We start from the raw sequence: 12,491 nt of genomic DNA on the forward strand, positions 1-12,491 counted from the left end.
AATCAACAAGTCCAGAAAAAAAAAAAATGCATAGCTATGAAACAGAGGCTATGGGGCTAAAGATTAAAAAAAAAATAAGAGAAAACTTTGCAGTAAGTTGACTTTATTTGGACTTTATCTAGCTCAAAAAAGAAAATTATAAAAATGACTCATGGCCCTCACGCATTTACTGTGGATTTGAGGGTGTGATTGAAAGCCTGGTGTTTGTGTTTTGAAAGTTCTTATCTTTGTGAGATAATTATTAACAAATTGATGAGAACAGAATGCTTATCTTCAAGATCTTATCTCAAAATGCATGAGACAAAAAAATAACAATTACAAATTGTAAATTTAAAAAAGCAAGCAACATTTATTGACAGTCATGAGGCTCATGTTTGATTTGAGGAGCCTCCTGTATTATTTTTCCTGTGTATTTTGAAAATGTTTCGAAGTTTGCACGGTCTTGGTTTTGTATTTACATTATTAATACATAATGAAGTCTCTGAGTAATTCATTAAAATAAATCAATAACATTTTCCCAGTGGTTTTTTAATATTTGCCCTCACAATGGATGATGGGAAGATTGGAAACGACAAGAATAGAAGCCAAACTTTCAAATTTTATAGGCCTAATAAAAATATTTTACATGGTTATTAAATAAAGTTCAATTGAAAAGCAATCATTAAAAAACTACAAGTGAAACATACGAAGCTAATTCAGCTTCCATTTGATGCATTATCAGAAAGAATATATATTCCAAATGACTTTAAAACAGAGTAATTTGATTTTATACTCTGAAGGGGTATAGAATCTAAAACATAAATGCTTTTTATGATCATATATTTAATGATCATTAGGATATTATATTCTAGTGCCAATCTATTCATAACTTGTACTAGAGTAAGAAAAAAATTGTTTTGTCACCAAGGACTGCGATTTTCAGGATAGGTGATACTTTTAAAAAGCTACAAATGTAAGCATAATGAAAGCAGATGATTGTAATTCTGAACTTGACCTAGAAATAATAGCACAAATACACACTGTGGTTTTAAACATATAAAGCATATACATACACATCATACATAAGCACAAGCATATGCAACATACACGTTCTTGTATTCTTAAGCAGGAAAATGCCCTAGCAACAGTGACCATCGTCAACCTCGCGTGGGCTTCCTGTTGCTCTCCTTTAGAAATGCGGGGATTTAAATGGTACAAATCCGATACTTGCAGCTGGAGAGGAGAAATCCGAAATTAGCTTGCCTGGGCTAGACCCGCAGTGTTAGCAGGGCTGGCCGCTTCTGGGCAGGACAGAAGAGCTCTCCCTGGTCGCTCTGTCTCTGGGGCCAGCATAAAAGCGACTTTCCTCCAACCTTTCACCTCCGTGACACATTGGTGATCCTTCTCACATAAACGTCCTCTTAATCATAGCCTGCCTGTATAGTCCCGGTCAGTTTCACAATCTCAGTACTCTTTCTCTCGGCCACCCCTGCCGTATTGGCACGCAGGTTTGTCTGAGGGAACATGGTTCAAACAGTTGAGCCTGGCCTTCAGTCTGCGTTCCACCACCGAGACAAAACACCTGAAATAAAAGAGTATTTTTAAGGAGAGGTTTGTCTTGGATCATGGTTTCAGAGGTTTTTCAACCCAAGTTTTTCTGATTCCGCTGCTTTGGGAGTGGAGTGGGGAGAATTCTCCCGTGTGGGGAGCAAGTGTTTGAGGCTGCTAGGAAGGAGAGAGAAGTGAGAGGTCAGGGACTGACAGACGGGCCCCGGAAGGATTTTCTGACACAAGGGTATCTTGGCCATCAGGAGCCAAGGAAAATCACAAGATCCGATTGCTGCCCAGATGAGCACATTCTCAATGCAAAGCTTGCCTAAGAAACTCTTCCTGACTGGTTAATAATAAAATGCTGACACATCTGGGCAAGCCGAATGGGGTAGGTACGGTGGAGGTTTGAGGGCCGTGAGGACAGGAGGATCATGGGACAGAGAAGCAGACAGGATTGGAGGAGGAAGGAGCGGGGAACCGTGATGGGTTAGGTGGAGAGAAATACATGGCCGGTTAGGCGTGGATGGAGAAAATTGGTCCAGATGAAGAACCTTGGCAAGTGTTTTGGGATTCTGGATGGGAGGTAGCCCAGATAAAAATTATTAGAGCAGATGGCATGGGATGGGGGATTGGGAGATAAAATTAGCTTAGGAGGGAATGAATACCTGCCATTCCTCAGGTGATATAAGGCTATTCTAAAACCTATCAGGTGCCTGTGTCTTTTATTGACCGGGACAGCAGGTTAGATGATACCGCCATAATAATTACGGGGCTAATAACAAATATTACTTAGCCTATACCATTCAACTGGTCATTCACTGTAAAATAGTATAAGAGAAATAAGGTGCCCACCAGGAGAGGTGACGGGGGTCGGGCGGAGCTGCGACAAAGGGTAATGCAGCTAAGTGTGTCAAGCGGCATGATCAGTGTATAAAAATACCATGACAAAACCCATTATTTTGGATAATGAGTGTATGCAAATAAAAAGTTTTAAGAAAAGAACGTGAAATCTAACTTGCAAATTAATCAAGGGAGCAGAAAATAACAATGAAATGAGAACAAATGGAAATTATTAAATAATTAAGCTGAAATAAATCTTAATGTAATAATAATTATAGTAATTTAATCAAAATCATCAATTTGAAGTTACAGAGATTTGGGGGAAATGATAGTGTAATTCCTGTAACCAGATGCATTCAAAATAGAAGGCTGAAGAAGAATCAAAATTTAAAGAATTACAAAGCTACCCACAAGATATGTGAATATGAAGTCGTGATAAAACTTTGACTGTGTCAAAATAAAACTGAAGGAAAAGTTAGCATAATGTGGGATAATTTAGCGATTTAACGGGGTGTTGTTTTGAAAAAATAACAGTAGTGAATATTCTTCTCCCATGTGGGACTGGAGCCATAAGTAAAAACTGAGAGAACTGGAGATCTTTTGTAAAAGCACATCTCTTTCAGAAATTTAACAGATGAAGATATGTAATGGTGAAGGGCTCTTGATATTCTCGTGGGTTCTTTGACAGAATAATGAAGGTTATTGCTTGAATTATTCGTTATTCAGAAGAACCTATTGTTGGATACTCAGGAGAAAATTCTAATCTCTATGAGGGAATCTGAAAACTTGCATATAATATCTTTTTTAAAAAAATCAGTATTACTCAGACTATTGATTGTGATCCCAATATGATAACAACAATATTAAGATGTATTCCAAAAACATCAAAATTTTAAAAGTAATATATTGAGCGCAACACATTGGATAATTATAAATAATACAGAGTTGCAAAGTGAAACTAATGTCTGTGGGAATTCGTGGAACATAGCTGACACAGAGGGGAAATCCACATATGTGTTTAGAAAAAATATATATGTAGGGATGATGGAGCTGTTTCTGCCATGGAATAGAAATGTTTTCCTGACACCTACATAAGTCTGAACGTAAAGAAATAAGGTTGAAGATCTTACTAGTTACTTTTATACTGCTCTGATAAGTCATCCTGCAGTGAGAGGTTTATTTGGGCTTACCGCTCCCAGCAGGTTGGAGGTCATCACCGTCATGAAGGGGAAGCATGTCAGCAGGCAGGCGTGGAGGATGGAGCAGCAGCTGGGAACTCACATCTTGACCACAAAAGAGGAGGCTGAGAGAGATAACTGAGGATGGTGGGAGGATCTGAAAACTCAAAGCCTGCTCCCACTCCACACACTTTCCCCAGCAAGGCCACACCTGGGAAGCTTCCTCCACTGATTCAAATGCCTGAGACTGTGAGGAACCGCTCTCATTCAAACTGCCACAAGGACAAAAAGAGTGAGCATCGTTTTAATACAGGAAGGAAGTGATACATTTTACACCCTAAGATCACGAAAGCATCCTAATAGTGGCAGACTTGCCCTCCGAAAGAGACAGAGAGGAGGTGAAATAGAATCAGAAGGCAATTAGAAAACACTACAAAATGAGAAAGAAAAAGAAATCACACTATGAACTTTTTAAAGCTTAATATACCTGAGAAGTCATAAATAATTGATAAATTTCTGAATACCTAACTGGTGGGGGAAAAAGACAGGAAGTGGTAAGTGTTAAGACTGATTTTGTAATCAAAGACATCATCCTTTCCCAAAATCCGCTGTACTCACAGTTTCACATGGAAATTTTACCAAGCTTGCAGCAAGCCAGAAAGCATCACACCTTCCTTTACACCTAGCTGCCTCCTGCCTCAACCATCACTTTCGGAAAACAGGAATAACTTTCATTGATCACTTTACACAATAAGTAAGGGTGGAGGCAGGATGTGACAGAGATTAGGGTAAATCTCATACAATGTACTCCTGTCTTTTCTTATGCCTGAGACACCCTCAGGCATGTGCAGCTTGGCCAAGAAAGATAATTCGAATATGAATTACCATGTAATAGGACTCCAGAATATTTCAAGGTAGATCTCCAAGTCAAAGGTGCCCAGAAAACGGTTGTCTCCGTTGAGGTAGTGGGCCAGTTTCCTGTACTCTGAATGAGCTTTTAGAGGCTTCTCAGCCTTTATGGTGCTTCTTAACAAATAGAATAAATACAATACTAGAGCAGTCAGCCTCTGGCTTCCTGGAACACGTGGGGATTACTGACGTTAATCCACGTAATAGCTACTGTAACAAAACACCCGACAGAAACATCTTATACAGAAGATTTTCCTTGGCTTGTGGTCTGTGGTCTTTGTGGCTCTCTGTAGTTCTCGGCAACAGGAATGCCTGGTGGACACTTCTTACATCATGGCAGATTACATGGCAGGACCACAAACTTCTAATTACTGTCCTCAGTAACCCTCTTCCTCCAGCCAGGTCCCACTTCCTCAAGGTCCCGAACAATGGCACCAACTGGGCAATGAAGTAACTAAACTATGAACACGTGAGGATATTTCTTCTCTCCTCAAGATAAGCCAATAAGTTTTCATTTTCTCTCGGTCTTCCTCAACACAAAGCTCGCCTCCTGCCTCTCAGCTACTCAGAGCTCTGCTTATTGCTAGCTAATAAAAAAATAGTGAGGGTAGAAATGGCTGCAGTGTAATGGCTTGGTATAAAATTGCTCCCAAATCTTCATATTGTAGCTAGGACATTCACAGTCTTTATCCAATCTGATGAACAACTAGAACATTCCTTGGATACTAGAATAATCTCCAGGAATGGTAATGGGGGGGGGTGCACACAGGAGAGACACTGAGCACCAGATCCCCAAGCTCTGACCATTTGGAAACAGCTCCTTGGCTTTTGTCACTTTGTGTCGGGATTCTGTGTAAGAATTCTGTATAAGAAATTCCTTTGAAAAAAGACATTTCTAGGATTTTGATATTTTAATGAGACAGTGAGGGCTATGCAGACTTCCTATGGTTACCTCGGATGATGGGGTGAGTTTGGTTATGGCAGAAGGCCAGCATGGACTGCTCCAGCACTCCATCCACCAATGCTCTCAAGATTTTTGTTTGTGCAGGTTGCTCTTGAGAGCTATTTTAAACTGCCTTTGCAAATGCTCTCATAAACTTGTGTGTGCATACACATACAAACATACCTACACACGTATGCAAACATACATACACATACAAACAAATACATACACATATAAATACCTGAACATATGCATATACTTACGTACCCATCCACACACTACAAACACATACACACACATACTCTATACCTACTGTCTTGGTTAGGATTTTATTGCTGTGTAGAGACAGCATGACCAAGGCAACTCTTATAAAGGAAAACATTTAATTGGAGCTGGCGTACAGTTTCAGAGATTTAGTCCATGATCATGGCAGGAAACAAGGCAGCTTGAAGGCAGACATGGTGCTGGAGAGGGAACTGAAAATTCTACATCTTGACCCACAGGCAGCCAGAAGACTATTCCACATTTGTGTGAAGCTTGAGGCCTCACAGCCCACCTACAACATGACCAATTTCCTTTAACAAGGCCACACCTACTCCAACAAGGCCACGCCTCCTAATAGTGCTACTCCTTGTGGCCAAACATTGAAACACATGAATCCATGGGGGCCAAATTTGTTTAAATCACCATACACACCCACACCCACCCACATTCATACACACTCACATGCACATACATAACACATACATATCCACAGATATCCATATACTTACATACACACATATGCACACATACATATACACATACATACACACACACACAGTCATTATCTCCCCTACCAGTATTGATCATGAGCACTATTTTCCAGAAGTAGAAGAGAGTTGTAACCATGGCAGATTGTAGTTTGTTTGTTTTTTTTTCTTTTTCTTTTTCATTTTAAAATATGTCTTCCTGCTTACTTGTTCCTGTTCCCTGCGGTGAACCAGGAAAACTTTAAAACACAGGTTGGAGTCCCTAAGCAAAGAATATCACCAGGGGATGCTTTTGTGTATAAAGAGGAGTCTTCAGATCCACAGTCTTCGAGGAATCCAGGTTTCTAGCTCATTGGTGTGCTATACTTCCTCACTGAATACAGGATTAAACATACCGGCCTTCAGCACAAACAATGGCCAGCTTCCAGTCTCTTTCTCAAATTCAAAGCATTCTTCATGACCAACTTCCTTTGATTTTCTTTTGTACGGTTTCAACTTAATACACATTAATTAAGATTTAAAGCTTGCAGATAATTTAATAAACATTTAATATGGAATGTTTGTCTTTGGAAAATAAATGTGTGTCATTTTACAAAGGGCTCTGTGTTTAGACAGAACACTAGCCAGAAATATTGTTTTAATTTCTTCAAATGTTCCAGCTAGAGCAGTCTATTGGTGAAGGAAATGCTGAATCTAGTTCAAGCGAAAGACAGGCATGAAGGAGGGAAGAGAGAGAAGTAACAAGAAGACAAGATGGGAGGGAGAGAGAGGAAAGGAGTGAAGAGACTGAGAGGGAGAGGAAGAGAGAGGAATGCCATGTTAGATTCCAGTTCAAACCAGGACCCCAGTTGAGGGTATTCTGAAATCCCCACTGAGCTTTAGGGAGAGGACAATGACAATTTTGGGGGGCACAGTATATGCTAAAAGCGCATTAGTGACCAGTAAACGTGAAGCTGTTGATGATGGTGATCATGTTCAAGTCTGATTTCAGATGGACACAGCTATCATTCTGAGGACTGTGGTCTGCCTTGATGTGGAGGCAGGTATTGTTGCAAATACATGGTGTCCAGCTAAACAACGTTATTATTAGCCCTACTATTTTTTATGGTGGTATTATTTAACATGCTATCACAATCAAATAAAGACCAGACGCCTGTTAATTTCATGGCTGCCTTATAACACCTTGGGCCATGCAAATATTCCACTATTCTACACTACCTCATATCTTTCAGCCCAAATCCCATTCCATCTGCTTCAATCATTCTTATCTGGGCTACCTCTCATCCATAATCCCAAATACTTGCAAATGGTCTGCATCCACAGCAATGGTCCTCCATCCATAGCAATCTTGCAGTCCTTCTTCCTGGCCCACGTGGTTCTCTCTACACCTAACCAATGTCGACTTCTTTCTTCCTCCTCTCTTCCTATCTGTCTATCTTCTTCCATGATTCTCCTGTCCCCCAAACCGGGGAACCTTAGCCATGTCTACCTCTTTCCTCCCTGCCCAGGTGTAGGCCTTTTAATCAGCCAATCAGAGATAATTGGGAAACATTCCTTCTCGTAACATGGTTACAGGAGGTAGTTCGACATTGTAACAATATCCATGGCATGTCAGTAACCAGATTTCAAGGGCCTGAAATTTGAGTACATAGCACCAGACCAACTCCCAACAGGCAGGGTTGGAGATGGTTATGCACCAAAAAGAGCAGAGCCACAGCAGTGTCCAAGATACAGTTTTCTCCCACTGGGTGAGCAGTAGGAAACTTATCTGTCAGGCTAAAGGAATAGATCAGAGGTTAGGAGTGTAAGTGTACACGCCTGTGAGGACACAAGTTCAGGTCCTAGCACCTACATCATTCAGTTCACAACCACCTGTAGCTCCAGCCCCAGGAGGTCCAGTGCCCTCTTCTGGCCTCCACAGGCACTACACTCACATGCACAGACCAACACACAAACACCCACAAATGCACATGATTGAAAAATAACAATCAATGAAAAAGAACCAGAAACTTTCTCCTCTCCTTAGTCATCTAGTCCTAGCCCTGAGGCATGCTTTCTCTAGTTGGCCTCCTGTGGTAAATCCATTTCTATGTGAATGAACTAGTGTACAAGGAGTCAATGAATGTTCAGAAACTTGATAGCTTTCTTAAAATATTGTGGAAATATTTTTACACATTGGATCTAAAGCAACACTACACCAATATACAATTCTTCTCTTTCCTTCTACACACAAAAATAAAATGCTATTAGAATCTAAAATGCCCAGTGACCAACATCCACAAAACATATCTACTCCAGAAATCTGACTTAGCACATTAAGGATAAATGCCTACAAGAGCAATGGCTTTGTGGTTGATTTTAATTTACACTTGTTAAATGTACTTGTATCCCATGCACACCGACCTATAAGATACTTCCCTGATTTAGTTTCAGTGTCTCAAGGGATTAAGAGAAGGTAAAGGTGCCAGATAAAAAACTGAATCTGTCCTATCAGAATGATTTGCTTAGGAAAAACCATAGCTGACATTTCTGTAATATTTACCAATGGACAGTTAGTAAGTTATGGCATTTTTCTGGGAAATTCTAGACACCACGTATAATCCATTAGATATTTTTTAAATGAACTTCTTGGGGGCTCCTTCTACTTCTCTTTCAGTGAAATAGAGCTTGCCCTGGTTACCCAAGTCCATTGAGCACTCCAGTGGAGATGTGCTATAACAGTATAGCTCTGCAAGCCCCAGGTTGTACAGTGGTAACCAAGAGACCACATGAAGCTTACAGTTCATCCAGTCAGACTGGAGCTGAAGTATGTTGAGAGAGAGACTCAGTCAGAACACGGTCCATACTTAGGGGGTCTGTCAGAAGTTGGCACCAGTCAGCCCTGAAGAGAAGCAGGTGTGAGGAGGTGCAGAACTGGGGACCTGGTGGAGCTCGGGCTCCCCCTGAGAATGTCAGAGGAAGAAGCAGTCTGAAAAGATAAACCAGAGAAGATGATGCAGACAAAGTGGGCTGGGATTCCCCATCCCCTCCAATGGAAGGCGGGGCCTGGCTCCTGGGTGAACCATTGGCCAGGACTGCTTAAGCTCATTGCTGTCTGCACAAAAGCAGGAGACGTCAAACTTTCACTAGACAAAAGAATCAATCAATTAATTAATTAATTAAAAATAAAAAAAAACATAAAACCTGAATGTGCCCTTTAGTAAGCGAAGCATAGAGGATTTTTACTTCAGAATTAGACATTATTTTGTGAACCAGAGGTGCCACGGGGTGGGGGTAGAGCTGGGAGCCATGGTGCAGACCAAGAGAGATAAAGAGCCCCCATCTCAAACGAGGGGTGTGGGGTTCCCTGTTCTTCAGATTAAGATTACAACCCCTCCCCGGGGTCCCTGCACAGAGACCCAACTGCCCATCAAAAGCCCCACTTTATCTTCCTAGGTGATGAAGCCTATATGCCACAAAATTTGAAAATCTAAATGAAATGGATAATTTTCTTGAAAGATTCCATCTACCAAAACTAAGTCAAGATCAGGTAGAAAGACTGAATAGCCCTATATCTCCCAAGGAAATCAAAGCAGTCATTAACAGTATCCCCTCCAAAAAAAGCCCTGGACCAGATGGCTTCAGCACAGAATTCTACAAGACCTTCAAAGAAGTGCTAACTCCAATTCTCCTCAAGCTATTCCACAAAATAGAAACAGAAGGAACACTACCAAACTCATTCTATGAAGCCACAGTCACCTTAATACCTAAACCACACCCACACAAAGACCCAACAAAAAAAGAGAACTTCAGGCCTATCTCTCTTATGAACATTGACGCAAAAATACTCAATAAAATACTTGCAAACCGAATCCAAGAACATATCAAAGTGATGTCCTTTCTCAATTATTAAACTTGATGCCAATTACTCTCATTAACAAATTACTACAGGTTCAAGTAAGTTTTTGTTGAATTTTGAATCGCTTATGCAGAGGAGGACTGGAATCAAATCAATCACCCTAGGCCGGTGAAGAAAGCACGAAGAGCTACTGCCTCTGTGCTACAAAGACCTGGGTGCCGTGGTTTTTTTGTTTTGTTTGCTAACATTACTTTTTCACATGTTCATTCTCCATCGTTTCCTGTTGATGAATATGCCTAATATGGAATTTTAGCCGCACGGCCAGCCGTGCTCCCTTGGCCACAGGGTACCAGGCAGCTGACGAGAAGGAGAACATATCAGTTACAAATGAATATTTCAAAATCCTTGTTTAGATGTGTGTAGAGAAAACATCTGTGGCTTGCAGTAGGGGAGGTGACAGAATTTTCCCATGTGATTTGCTAATCCTCAGGATTCCTAAGCAAAACACAGTTTCTTGTTATCTATTATTTTAGTAGTTTCACAACAATGAAAAATGGTAGGTTGGTCTTGAAAACTAATATTAACATTATGCAAGGATCCAAATTTTTAAAAAAGCCTTTTTAAAGCAAGCCACCTAATTTGTCTTCTCCCTACTGAGAGGTAGAACATTCCAGTGTGATTATACAGTCTACAGAAACAAGCAATGAGCTTCAATACCCGAACATACACACAAGGAGCGCTATTTAATCGCAACCAAATTTGATATGCTTGCCTGAGGGAGCTTCACACCTACATTAAATGTACATTCTTTTTGCCTCCCCCCCACCCAAAAAAAGAAAGAAACATCCTCTTTCATTTCTAAGAACAGCTCAGAATGTCTCCAAGTGTGTATAAAAATAATATAGTCCATTATAGTGTTAAAGATTTTGAATTAAATTGAGAATGAGCTTTTGTATTCAAAGATAGTCAAAGGAAATAGAGGAAATCTCCATTTATTACGATTACCATTTGGAAAATACACAACCTGCCTGTGGCACAGTATAGCACCTCATGCTATGAAGGATCTTCCTTCTGTGTCAGGGTGTTTGCAGGAAGAGTGTCTGGCATACCAATGTTTCTCCCAGCTGTAGTCTGGGAAGCTGGCATCCCTCTTTAGGAAGCCATAAATCTTGCCACTGTTCATCAAGACCTAACAGGACCTCTGCCTGGAGGAGTGGCAGGCACATTCTGACTCTAATCTCTGACATCAGCTTGTGCTGTGTAGTTACATATCGTTACAGAGAACTATCCAAAAGTTGCAGCATGTGACCAATAACATGCCCCCCACTTTGGGCAGCTTCATTGAATGCTGGTGCCTGATAGAATAGAAAAGGTAGACCTCACTGGGCAGGGGCAACCAGAGGTGGAAAGGGGTGTATCCAAGGGAAGGCTGGAACCAAAGGTCTGCAGCCTTGGTCAAACAGATCCTCAAAGCTTGTGATGAAAAATGCAATAAATTATGAAAAATTATGGTTTTGAGCCCAAAGGGATCTTCGAGCAATGATATTGCAACAGAAAATAACCGCAGCTAGGATGGGCAGACTGAAATTTAAAAAGAATGCCATTATCTGGAAAATGGGTGCAACTGGAGATTGTCAAGCTAAAATACACCAGGCCAAAAAAAAAAAAAAAGTCACATTCTTTCACTTGTGGACCTTAAATGTTATAAAGATACACACGATCATGGATGTATATATGGCGTGAAAGTAAAAGTAAAAAGGGTAAGGGCAAACAGAAGGGGAAAGGGGGGGGGAAGGAAGGGTCAATAAATCAATATTTTAAAATATAATGTAGACATGAATAATCTATTTGTTCTTGGGGAGCTGCACCCATGGAATCTCAACAATGTGGCTCCCTAAATAAGACCTGCATGAGGACAAAGGCCGCTGCCCATGTGAATGGGGAAGTTGCACAGGGTCCCACCCCGAAATGAAGAGCCATGGGCAGTTAATTCTACTGAAAGAGTCTTTTCCAGGGATGACTCCTCCCCCTCCCCCCCCCCATGGTTATCCAATCCCAAGTGACCAGCACTTGTACATGTACATTGGGGCAACACTAACGTCGTGAATTTGAGAGGAGGATGGATACCAGAGGAGTTGCAGAAAGAGTGGGGAAGGGGGAAATGATGTAACTAAAGCCCTCATATATAAAGTTCTCAATAAATAAATAAATTGTTAAATTTTAAAAATTGTATCTAGTCTAGATCTTGGGTTGCAAGAAAACCCACTAGAAGTCAGATCATAAATGGATTCTCCCCAGATGATGAGTAGCCAGAACACAGGGAGAAGAGGCTGGAGAGGGGGGGACACTTCCGGACAAAACTACATTAGTTTATGTGGCTAGCTCTGCCGAGAGCAGTGTAAAGGAGAGTGGCAGCAAAATCAACATGGAACGAGAGGAAAAATTAAGGAAGTCTTGAGAGAAATGAAAACGACCTTATTAAAACATTTAGGAGTAAATAT

General features: G+C 40.8%; 1 long non-coding RNA gene across 1 annotated transcript; it reads right to left on the reverse strand.

Annotated features, from left to right (window-relative positions):
• Nucleotides 1-1,022: 1,022 nt before the first annotated feature.
• LOC132648219 (uncharacterized) lies at nucleotides 1,023-3,803 on the reverse strand. The gene is made up of 2 exons (XR_009586590.1): nucleotides 3,561-3,803; nucleotides 1,023-1,561 (listed from the first exon to the last, which is right to left on the reverse strand). It is a non-coding gene; the product is annotated as an uncharacterized LOC132648219 (long non-coding RNA).
• Between the last annotated feature and the right edge of the window lie 8,688 nt (nucleotides 3,804-12,491).

This window comes from Meriones unguiculatus, chromosome 16 (assembly GCF_030254825.1).
Source record: "Meriones unguiculatus strain TT.TT164.6M chromosome 16, Bangor_MerUng_6.1, whole genome shotgun sequence".
NCBI lineage: Eukaryota > Metazoa > Chordata > Mammalia > Rodentia > Muridae > Meriones > Meriones unguiculatus.